Genomic DNA, 11,593 nt, shown 5'->3' on the forward strand with positions numbered 1-11,593 from the left:
CATTCTAATCTCGGATAACGTATAGTAGAATCCAACTTTGAGAGAGAGTGCCTAAAATGTCAGGATGAAACTTCTAAGTATGCCACTGAGTGAACTTCTACCGGGGAGTCTGGCCAAGTTTTCATGTCCTAGTACAGAAAGAGTGCATGCTCTGATATAAAAGCCCCACAATTAAAGTCACCAAGAGAGAGCTGGTGTCTCACCAACCAGGATCCACACAGCAAACCTTGTGGCCCCCACTCATTTATCTCCCTGCTCCAGGAAGAGGAAGAATGATGATATGGATTCTCCTGCTCTAGCATTTTCAAGACCCTTCTTTGGTGGACAAATATCGGTGCAGCTTCCTTTACAGTTGTTCTATGTATTGCTCTACTATTTCTGGCTTGGGAAGGCTCAGTGGCTTATCACTGTCATTTATTTATCTCAGTTAAGTTTCTACATATCTTATCAGTTTTTATTTCTATAGGTTTTATTCCAAGTTCATTTTCCCCAAATTTGATTGACTCGGGTACTGCTATTTTATCTCATTACTTTGATATGCACGGTGTACTTTTTCGGAGGTAGCCTCCACCTAATTTAGTTGTAAGATAAAGCACCCCTGCTCAAAAGAGACAATCACTGTAGTGAACCCTCACATTACCTGTTATTTGCCAGAAATTAACCTTTGGAACAAAATGCGTTCTCTTCAATCAGCAGGTCTCTTTGGCGGCCCCACTGCACACGTGCGGTATGCTTTAAAAGCAGATTAGAATTGACAACAATTAGTCACATGTCTGAATCTTTGACGGAAATAAAAATGAGTTCCTGTGCACAGGAAGTCCAAAATTCATCTCTCTTTCGCCTAAGGTTTTCTTGCTTCAATATCAGTTATCAGTTTAATATAATATTGTTGACCTAACAATGATGTATTTCAAGCTGAAGGCAGAAATGAATTTTGCATTAATAAATTGTTTTGAGATGGATTCAAAGAGTATTTCATTATATAAGAAGGGCAGCTATAAAACATGTTTGGTGGTCTTTCCATCATTACTACCTGTGGCCCATTTGTGGAGATGACATTTATCAGCATGACAGGGAATATTAAGCAAGTGATAGACAGTTATTAGCTGAAGTCCTGATATATTTACACCATGGGAAAATGCACTTGGTATTTTCTTTCTGGCAACTGGTCTGCTGTTCATAATTTGATGGAAAATTGATTAATCACACATTTAACTCAATGCAAGATCTTCTGCACTGTAATAAATTATGGCCATTAATCAATAAGTACAAAGTAATTCCAAGAGTCTGGAGACATGCTGGTTTCTAATAGAAAAACTTGCACTTAGGCCTTCCTGCCAGTGACCACTTCATCTGAGGTATTTTGCACCTGCCTCAATCCAATTAGATGACATAATTAATGAACCTCAATGCTCTTGATAATTTGTTATACAAAAGAAAGAATGTTTTGGCACATCCATTAAAACCTGATGTACAACACTTTGCAGAAAAGGAAAAAAAAAAATTGGCAAGCCAAAGCAACAGAGGGGCTTATGCTGGGAATCTTGGAGTTCAAGTGTAAATGTGGGAAGCCGCATTCTCACTTCATGTTGGGAGAAGATTCGGTTGCATTTGTTAAAAGATCCAGTGGGGTCGTTTTTTGGTTTTTGTTTTTTTTTTTTTTTTCCATTAGAAAAGTGAACACTGCCTGTGTGCAAAGTTTCATGCCATCTTGTTTCTTTTATGACAAATTAAATGGTATGATTAGAATAAGTATTCAGGAAGTATTGTTTCAGAGGCAATCTAATAAATGTTTCCTTGGTTAAGTATCAGTTACAGTTTTACATATCACAGCCATTCTGCACCTGTTTTATGCAGCTAACAATAGGCCTCTCCATAGATTTTAGTGAGAGAAAGCCTGGGAAGATAAAAAGAAAACCCGTTTGCAGCTAATTCTGTCACTAGGAAACGCCAGGAGTAGATTGTGTTTAGAGACTTTGAAAAACAATTAGCTATGGATTATAGGACCAAAAGCCCTTTCCTAACTGTACCTGGAAAATAGTTTGCCCGTTTAATGCCTTCTAAGCTGTCACTGAGCTTGAACTTCAGTCCCAGTGATTAATGAAAAGCTGCAGGGTACAGCTAGAAGCTAAAGTCTCAATTATGAAAAAGCAGTAACTAGTTTAATGTGCTGATGCTTTTATACTTAAAGTGACAGCTATGAAAAATGGCAATATTTCCAATCATGCTTTAATAATTTATCATTCATTTATTGGCATGTCCAATGTGCTTTACTCCCACTGTTCTTTTTCTGTTTCTGGGCTCCCGGTGTTATGGCACTGAAGAACACTGTGGGTCTGGTTCCTCAAAAAGCAGACCGTCTTTTTTGGAAGCTAAACCTCTAACCACGGAAGTTTATGTCTGTCTGTCTGTCTAACTATCTATCTACCTATCTATCATCTATCGATCTGTGTAATTTCCAATTAGTGCCACAATATAGCACTTGAGTTTTCGGAAAGGGCATAGGCTAGTGACCCTGTCTACTTCTGGAACCAAAGGCCACCTTAATTCCTGACAGACACCTTGGATTATATGCCTTTGGTTGAAATAGAAACTAGACAACGGGGCATGGAAGAATTGCTTAAGTCTACCTGTGCCAAAGGGAAGTCACTGCAGATGTGCACACAGTGGACAAGTATAAGCAGATTATAGGGCAGCAAATGAGCAGAGGGAAGACAGACCACACTTTTGCAGGCAACCGTATCAATATCTTGTAAAATTATTTAGCTTTTTAATAGTTTATTTACTTATTTTGAGAGAGTGAGTAAAGAGAGAGGGAGAGAGAGAGAGAATCCCAAACAGGCTCTGCACCATTGGCACAGAGCCCGATGCAGGGCTCAAACTCACAAACCGTTAGATCATGACCCGAGCTGAAATCAAGAGTTGGATGCTTAACCAGCCGAGCCATCCAGGGACCCTTAAAATTATTTAGTTTTAAGTTTATAGTTTGAATTTCAACAATCAAGCAATAAAATGTCTATAGTCATTCCCTTGATATAGTTTTTTTAGATTATGTATTAGACTGTTTAGTGTTGTTATGCAGAACTTAGCATAGAACCTGGTGCAGCACCTGATGAGTGAACGAAAGAAGAAATGAATTTATTTAATTCATTAAATAAATGGGCTGTTTATTTAGTTTCAAGTAAATTTCTGAAGTGCTCTGAGAATCCACTGTACGGTCAAACACAAATGTACAAAAGGAGACTTCAAGGAGTTTGCAAACCACAATTTTATTTGTATTTCAAACTGAGTATCTTTATTGATTGGGTGGCATGATAATTTTCACTCTCCTTAAGTGGAATAAAGGCACAAATAAAAATATTCCGTCGTTCTTAAATTGCAACTGGCTAGGATTTTGCTGAAATTTATTTTAAACAGCAGAATAGATTGCTGGTATTCATTAAATACTAATAAACTGTATAGATCATGTGTAAACATTGCCTCAGGTTCATTTTCAGTCTAGAGGCTTTCCTTTCCTTCTATTTTATTTTTTATTTTATTTATTTTATTTTATTATTTTTTTAATGTTTATTTACTTTTGACAGACAGAGAGAGCATAAGTGGGGGAGGGGCAGAGAGAGAGGGAGATACAGAATCTGAAGCAGGCTCCAGGCTCTGAGCTGTCAGCACAAAGCCCAACACGGGGCTCAAACTCATGAACCACGAATGACACATGACCTGAGCCGAAGCCGGACACTTAACCAACTGAGCTACCCAGGTGCCCCTATATCTCTCTATTTTAAAGTAAAAAATGTATATAAAGCAAATTGTAGGAGCAATTTTGGAGAGAATAGGGAAAAAAACATATAATTTACATGTATGTTTCTTATAATCTGATATGAGCAATGTATTCTGGTTTCTTTAATTACTATCACCAGCAGTGCTAAGTACCAGGTCTCTAAGACTTCAGATCCCCAATTGTAAAGGAATAGATCGACAAGCAAGGTCATAAAACTCAAGTTTCAAAGCAGGTGGCAGTTTTAGTAGTGTGATATTCAGGAACCACTTTTGACTAAAATGGGCTTAATGTACTTCCTTCTTGTTTGTCCCGGTAGAAGGCCAATTCTGACCCATAGAAGTGGTACTGCTTGCCAGATCTTAATGTGTCCATTTTTTGCTGAGCTGTTAGGATGTTTTTTGAGTCCAGTGATAGGAGTGGTCTACACTGTTATTTCTTTGGTAAGTAAGGAACTGTGTTTGATCTGCTCCTATAAGTAAAGCAGACAGATGCTAACCTGTTCACAGGATAGAACTTACCAAACCGTAAAAGTAAAACTGGGGACTGGGTTGAAAACCTAATTTTAAATCCAGCAGGTTATAGATATTTCTTTAGATAAAAGACCAAAGGCAGAGTTTTTATTCAGGGACAAGGATATTTAATGCATTTTGGAAAAGTATAATGCAACAATATCATTATAAGGAAAATCATGTCCCTTTTGGGCAGTTATATTTAGCCATATTCAGAAGCCAACAGCATTGGTCAATTTTACATGGCACTGGTTAATTGATTAATTTTCTTTTTGATAGTTTTTTTCCCTGTGAAAGTTTGGCTAAGAGAATATGAGCTCATGGTTATTCCATGGACCATGACTCCGAGTTTGTGTAAATAGCTTGTTGGACTATCTTTACTATGATCTCATAAGCGTTTAACTTATTTTTTTTAATTGAAATTCTTCAAGGAAAAAATTACTTTATTGTTGCAGTTCTAGGTTATTCCCTTATCAACCTCTCCTTTTCCATGTTTTTAAATATAATTTATTGTCAAATTGACCTACATATAACACCCAGTGCTCATCCCAACAAGTGCCCTCCTCAGTGCCCATCACCCTCTTTCCCTTCTCCCCCACTCCCCATCAATCCTCAGTTTGTTCTCTGTCCTTAAGAGTCTCTTATGGTTTGTCTCCCTCCCTCTCTGTTTGCAATTAACCAGTACAGTATAACTCTCAGTCCGTCTTTTCATATCTAGGTATGCTTCCCTGGATTTGGCATTTTTTAAGGACAGTTTTCTTCTATTTAACTTATCTAATAGCTTTTTTTGCAAAATGCTTCAAATCACATTCCAGGATTATTCTTAAGTTTGAAGGCGATCGTTCTCTTTAGGCCTTTATTTTGGTTCCGGTCCATTCCTTGAGCAAAATTTGTCCGAGAGCTTTGATAAGGTCCTATTTCCCTGCTGTTTTCTCCAAACCTCTAGGAATTTGCTAGCAGATTGAAATGAAGCATGGGTGTTTGCTGCCTGTTATTCTCTGTAGACCCCGGTCCAGGCATCTGCCCACTGACATTTTCTCACTCACATGTATGGGTGTATACACACATCACTCACGCACATACATAGAAACACATCCCATACATCTCGCACATACACATACATCCACACACACATATACACAAACCCCACACCATTTTGGATGTGAATAGAATTTCAATTCTTTAATCAAAGCTATCAAACTCCCCCCCCCCCCTTTTTCTAATCTTGTCCCATACAGATTTTAAAGCTTATATATTTCTTTAAGTAGCTACATAGCTTCTCCTTTGAGGAAAGGAAAAAAAGAGTAGTTTAAACCTAGTTTCTTGGAGCACAGTGATGGAATACATATTCCTTGGGTGGCAAAAAAACAGCTCTAGGCTCTTTGGTGAGGACGACATGATCCCATCATGGACCTTTAGGAAGTTTTGGAATTTTCAATTAAACTGCTCCATCTAGGGGTAGTTTCCCCAAAGCTATGGGGGCAGTTTGCCCAGATCCTTTTTCCACGAGGTCAGACAAGGTTAAGATGTGGGAGCAGTGCCAGGAGCTTGGGCTATTAGGTCCAGCTGTATGATTTTATCTTATGCATCTGTCTTGTAGGGTTACTCCACCAACCCTTTATTCTGATAGATACGTCCTAACAATTTTCCTCTGGGGACTATCTAAACTATCATCATAGGTTTCAATTTTAGAATATTTTTAGCTGACATCTCTCAACATTTTAGGTGGTGTATGTATGTGAACTTACGGTTTTCATTTCATAATAACGATATAACAATAATGTTGGTGATAATGATTATGATCATGACAATTGCTGACATTTATCGAACGCTTTCCAATATATTTGTATATATTATTCTGTTAACCGTATATTAATTTATTCAAATGTCACCACAACCCTGTGAAGTAGCTATTATCCCCCTCATATAAATGGGGAAACTGATGCATAAAGAGTTTAAATATTAACTTTATACAACTGGTAAATGATAGATCTGGGATTTGCATGTAGTTGGTCCTACTCCAGTGTTCACTTTTAATTGCTATGATATATGTATTCTAATTAGTATGAACAACTTTCTATTTTATAGCTTGGATGAAACATAGGAGAGATGAGGTCACTGCAAAATAGTTGCAATGATGAGGTCTCTAGCAACTGAAGATTTTATACAAACCCTTATTTATCAGGGTGCCTGACTGGCTCAGTTGGTAGAGCATGTGACTCTTGATCTTGGGGTCATGAGTTCAAGTCCCACGTTGGGCGTAGAGCTTACTTAAAAAAAATAATATTTTAAAAAATAAATCAAGAAATACTTATTTAAAAAAATCCCTTTCTTCCAATATCTCTTCTTTCCACACATAGCCCATTTTGCACTGATTCTTTTTCTGTTGATCATAAATAATAAAATGGAGAGAGGAAATTCATCACAAGTTTCATGATGATGTCTCTTAGTAGCTGGGAAATGCTGCTCAGACCCTGGTGACAATCATGTTTTCATTTCTGTACCTTTCATTTTATCCCCCTCACTCTTTTTTTTTTTTATCTTATTTCTATCTCATCAAACTATATCGAAATTGCAAGCAAACATAATTCTTTGCACATTAGCTATTAATACCTGTGCAAATATATTACTCCCTTCAGGACACCCAAAACTCAAATTTCTCATCAGCCACATACTTAACTTTGAGAAATTTTCCCATATGCTTGAGACTTATTTCATCTTTGGTTCTGGCATAGCATTTTTCCTCCTGGTTTTAGATCTCTGGATGAGATGCTAAATCTCCGCAACTCCATATACTGCTTAGTAGTGCACTACATACATGTAACAAGCTTTAATCTGTTAGTATTTTTAAATATTATATAGAATTGTTTCATCAGCCCATTTTATGTATGCTTTTCTTAAAAATGTATCATCTTCACATCTTATTCCATTGTTTTAGTGTATTATATTTGATAAATTTAAGACCCTAACATCTAAGAAAGCATTTTTAATGTTTTAAATGTTTTTAAAGCTATTAGAAAATAGCTACATTCCTAAGAAATCCTGTATTTTTCAAATATCCTATCATAAAAATGCACTGAGGTGAGAGAAAGGGGTTAGGAAAATGATGTTTCTGAAGGTTATATTTCCTGTATGGCTTCAATTAGTAAAAGAGTTTGTATGATTGAAAACTAAAATAATGAATCAGAGAATAAAATTTAGAGGCTCCGGGGTTGCTCAGTCAGTTGAGGGATGGACTCTTGATTTCACATCATGGCATGATCCCAGGGTCTTGGGATAGAGCCCCTGCATCAGGCTGCACACTGAACATGGAACCTGCTTAAGATTCTCTCGCTCCCTCTCTCTGCCCCCTCTCCTGCTTGCACTCTCTCATTCCTCTCTAAATAAATGAATGAATGAATGAATGAATGAATGAATAAATAAATATCTAGAAACTTTGAATGCTGAAGTACATTCGGAGCAGACCAAGTTCAGTTAGTTTATAGACCACCAAAACAAGAACAAACCACCTCACAGCTCATAACTGTCAACAGCTGACCAAACAAGGCAGTGCTGAAAAGGGACCTATTACACGTTAGCTGATGTATATTTCTGTGCTGGAGCAAAACAGCTTAAAAAGAAAAAAAAAAGTTCTCAGTACTATTTGCAGATTGCCACTACGTTATAGCCAATTGTAGTCCATACTGCATTTCTCTTAATTGATTGAACATTTTAGAAAACAATTGATTGGTGTTGGTTTTCTGGTATTGTCATAGAGCTGGCCTGTGAGTTTGTAAGAACTGATTGCTACATTTTCAGGAACTGTAAGAATTAGTTGTTAAATCCAGCCATTACTAAATTTAAATGATATAAACTTACAAATAAATCAGGCAACGAATGCTAAAAATTTACCACTTCCTAATTATTTGCTACATTTTAATATTACCTGTGTCTTGAGTTTGTTTACATTTATTGTATCTATATGGTGGAAATACTATATAATAGTGTGCTATTGCACATTTCTTTCCGAACCCCATGTTCAGTGCTATCCCATTGCTCACTTGAAACTGGTTAATGTAAGAGTATTTAAAATGTAGAAAACCATGACCTCTACAAAGCAAGCTATCATCCAACCCTCTCACTTCAACACCACCTAGAACTTGTTATTAAACACTGACCAGCACACCACTGGCTTTCATACAAATTGAATTGCTTTAATGAGATTTTACCTCAGTTTCAAATTGATATTTTCAATGTTCACAACAGACAGGAACAGAAGATTAGCTGGAGTCCATGATCAACAATTGTTTTATTTTTAATATTGGAAACAATAATTAGAATTAGATAAACTTGATGCTTATAGTCCATTAACAGGTGGCCAGTAGGCAAATATTACTGATGTCCATGACATTGGCTGCAGTGAAGAGTCTGTTAGAAACAACTGTGTGTGAGTTTCCAGTTGTACTTTATAACGATTGCTAGGGTATTGCCCATTATATCACACACAGAACATGTTCTGAGAAATTTTTCGCAACCTAAATGCCCAATAGAATTCACTTTTCCTTAGGTATTGTGTGGTTTTATCTTACAGAAGTGTGAAATTTGAGCTGGATATGTGTTCACCTTTAGTTTCCCTTTATAAAGCTTAGGGACAAATATACAACCTCCTTTAAAAACTGCCTAAGACCTTCTGGTCTGCATTTTTGTGTATCAACTCTAACACTGGCTTTCTTCTCTCTGTCTTTATTTTCTGTTTTATACTTTTTATCTATGTATAGTGGTTATGTAGGAAACTGACCTGGCTAGCATCCCTTAGGTGGAAATTTCCTTTTCCTGTAGCCTCATGGATCTCCTTAACCTGACATAACCTCACTCTTGGCCACAGGTGATTGGGCTGTGGCTTAACCTGGACCAAATGAGTCTCTTTTCTCTAGTTTGGACTTGGGGCAGAGAGAGGCAAGTCAATCTCTCTTCAGGAACTTCTAATAAAATTAAAACTTGGTGTACTTGATGACCTTGTGCTACCTTGTAGATCAAGAACAAAGGAAGGCAGTCAGTAGTGAGAGAGCAGGGCAGAACTGACGCTGGGCAAGACCACTGTTAAACACTTAGGGAATGTGCCTGGCACTTTTGGTTTTGTGTCCATTTGGTCCTGAGACAATGCTGCATTCCTATTCTTGAATTCTCTGGGCTATTCTCAAATCCTTATAACGAATTCTCTTGTAGGTTATTACCTCTAGTTGCTTTCTTTTACTTGCAAGCAAAAGATCCCTGACAACACATTAAATTTTGTTCCGTTATACATATTTTTGTTAGCTAATTCTGTCTCCTGGTAATGAGGTAGATGTAAATAAATAAAATATTTATAATCAGTGCTATATTATTCTAATATTTTATATTAACAAAGTTTTCCAAGCGATATTAGGAGAAGTGCCTTGGGAAGACAAACCTAGGCACTTCCCAATTAAATACATGGAAAAATTCTGTATTTTGCTGTTTACAATGAAGAGGAAAACGCTCTTGCAATTCTGCTTTGTGACTCAAAATTTTACTGCCACCACCTGAGCCCTTCCTCTCATAATTTTCTTTCATTCTATGTTCTAACTTGGAGTATTGGTTTTCCATTGCTGCTGTAACATTATTACAGCAAGTTCAGTGCATTAAAGTCACACAACTTATTATTTTAAAGTTCTGTGAGTCAGAAGTCTGTTATGGATCCCACTGGACTGAAACCAAAGTGTTGGCAAGCTGCGTTCCTTTCTGGAGGCTCTAGGGAAGAATCTGTTACCAGTTTATTTAGGTTGTTGGCAAATTCAGTTCATTGATTATATCGGCCTGGGAACCCAGTTTCCTTTCAACTGTTAGCTGATGAGTGTTCCCATCTCCTAGAGGCCATCTGTATCCCTTGGTTCGTGGCCCCCTTCCATCCATCTTCAAAGTCAGCAATGGCAAGTGGGGTCTTTCTTATGTTCCATCTCTATAGCCCACTCTCCTGCCTTCCTCTTCCATTTTTAAAGACTTGTGTGATTAGGCTGGGTCCACCTGGTATCTCCCCATCTCAAAGTCCTTAACCTTGATAACATCAGCAAAACTTGTTTTTTCCCATGTAAAGCAACATATTCACAGGCTCTGGGATTTGGGCCAGGACATCTTTGGGTGGCCATTATTCTACCACATTTGTCATTGAACTTCTACCTTCCCATACCCTTGGGTCGTATATGGATTTTTCTCTTGCAGCCATACATGTGCATGAATCACATTATACCCAATCCTGGCAGTCTATTGCTGACATAATGCATCATTTTGCCCCAGGAAGCTGATTCTAGCAGGGTTATGCTTCTTTTATCTGCCCCTCCTTCTGATTTTCCAACAGTGGTTCTTCACACTAAAACCCACCTACTCACCCAAACTGGAGATCGTACTCACCAAACTTGCCAAGTCCTTTTGCTTCTCTCCCCGCCCCCCCCCCAATATCCCTTTCAAATCTGTTCTTTCCTCTTTATGCTCTCTCCGTGGAGAGCCTCATCCCGTCTGCCTGAAGAGGCGATCACCTCTGAAACATACGTAATCATTCTCTCCTCCTCCTGTTTCTTTTCCATTGTTCTCCAGTACATTCCCAGCCATGTGTCTGTGTTACAACCCTTCGCACCTGTCTTCTCACTTGGTTGGTGGCTCTTTATCAAGAGTGAGAGTTGTCTATGACCTGAGTCCTATCTGTTTTTCCTCATCTTCCTTGCTCCTCTTCTCATGCCCTCCATCTACTTATATGCTCTTCCTGCAGCTCCTCATTTTACCTATGCACAGAGGGTTTCCTTCCAAATATTTTTTTTTCTTCTTCCTCCTTCTGAAACCTTGTCATTCTCTTGATAAACTGCAATCCACTTGTTAAGACTTAATTTAACTTAATTTAAACCTTCTCTGCACCTCTTGGTGGAGTGGCTCATGATTTGAGCTATGGTTGTACTTTGTAGGTACCTCTTTGTAGCATTTTTTTCATACTGCAAGAGATATTTTGCGTTTCTTTCTTTCTCTTTTCTTACATGTGTGATTCTCCTTTTGAATTTTACCTCCTTGAAGTTACTTACCATGTCCCTTTCATCTTTGTATACCACAAAGTCTAGCATAGTGCCTTACACACAGATAATACACAATGATGCTGACTGAACGGACCTATAAAAGTAACAAGATATAAAAAAAATGGGGAGAATACCTACTTCAAATCCAAACTTTTAGCTACTTAATCAGCACTGTTCCGGAAAATAAATAAACCAAACGTTCGGATTTTCTCAACAGTAGAACTTTAGCAGTTGGAAAGATAGAAACTATT

This window comes from Herpailurus yagouaroundi, unplaced genomic scaffold (assembly GCF_014898765.1).
Source record: "Herpailurus yagouaroundi ecotype Mexico unplaced genomic scaffold, PumYag 159, whole genome shotgun sequence".
Lineage (NCBI taxonomy): Eukaryota > Metazoa > Chordata > Mammalia > Carnivora > Felidae > Herpailurus > Herpailurus yagouaroundi.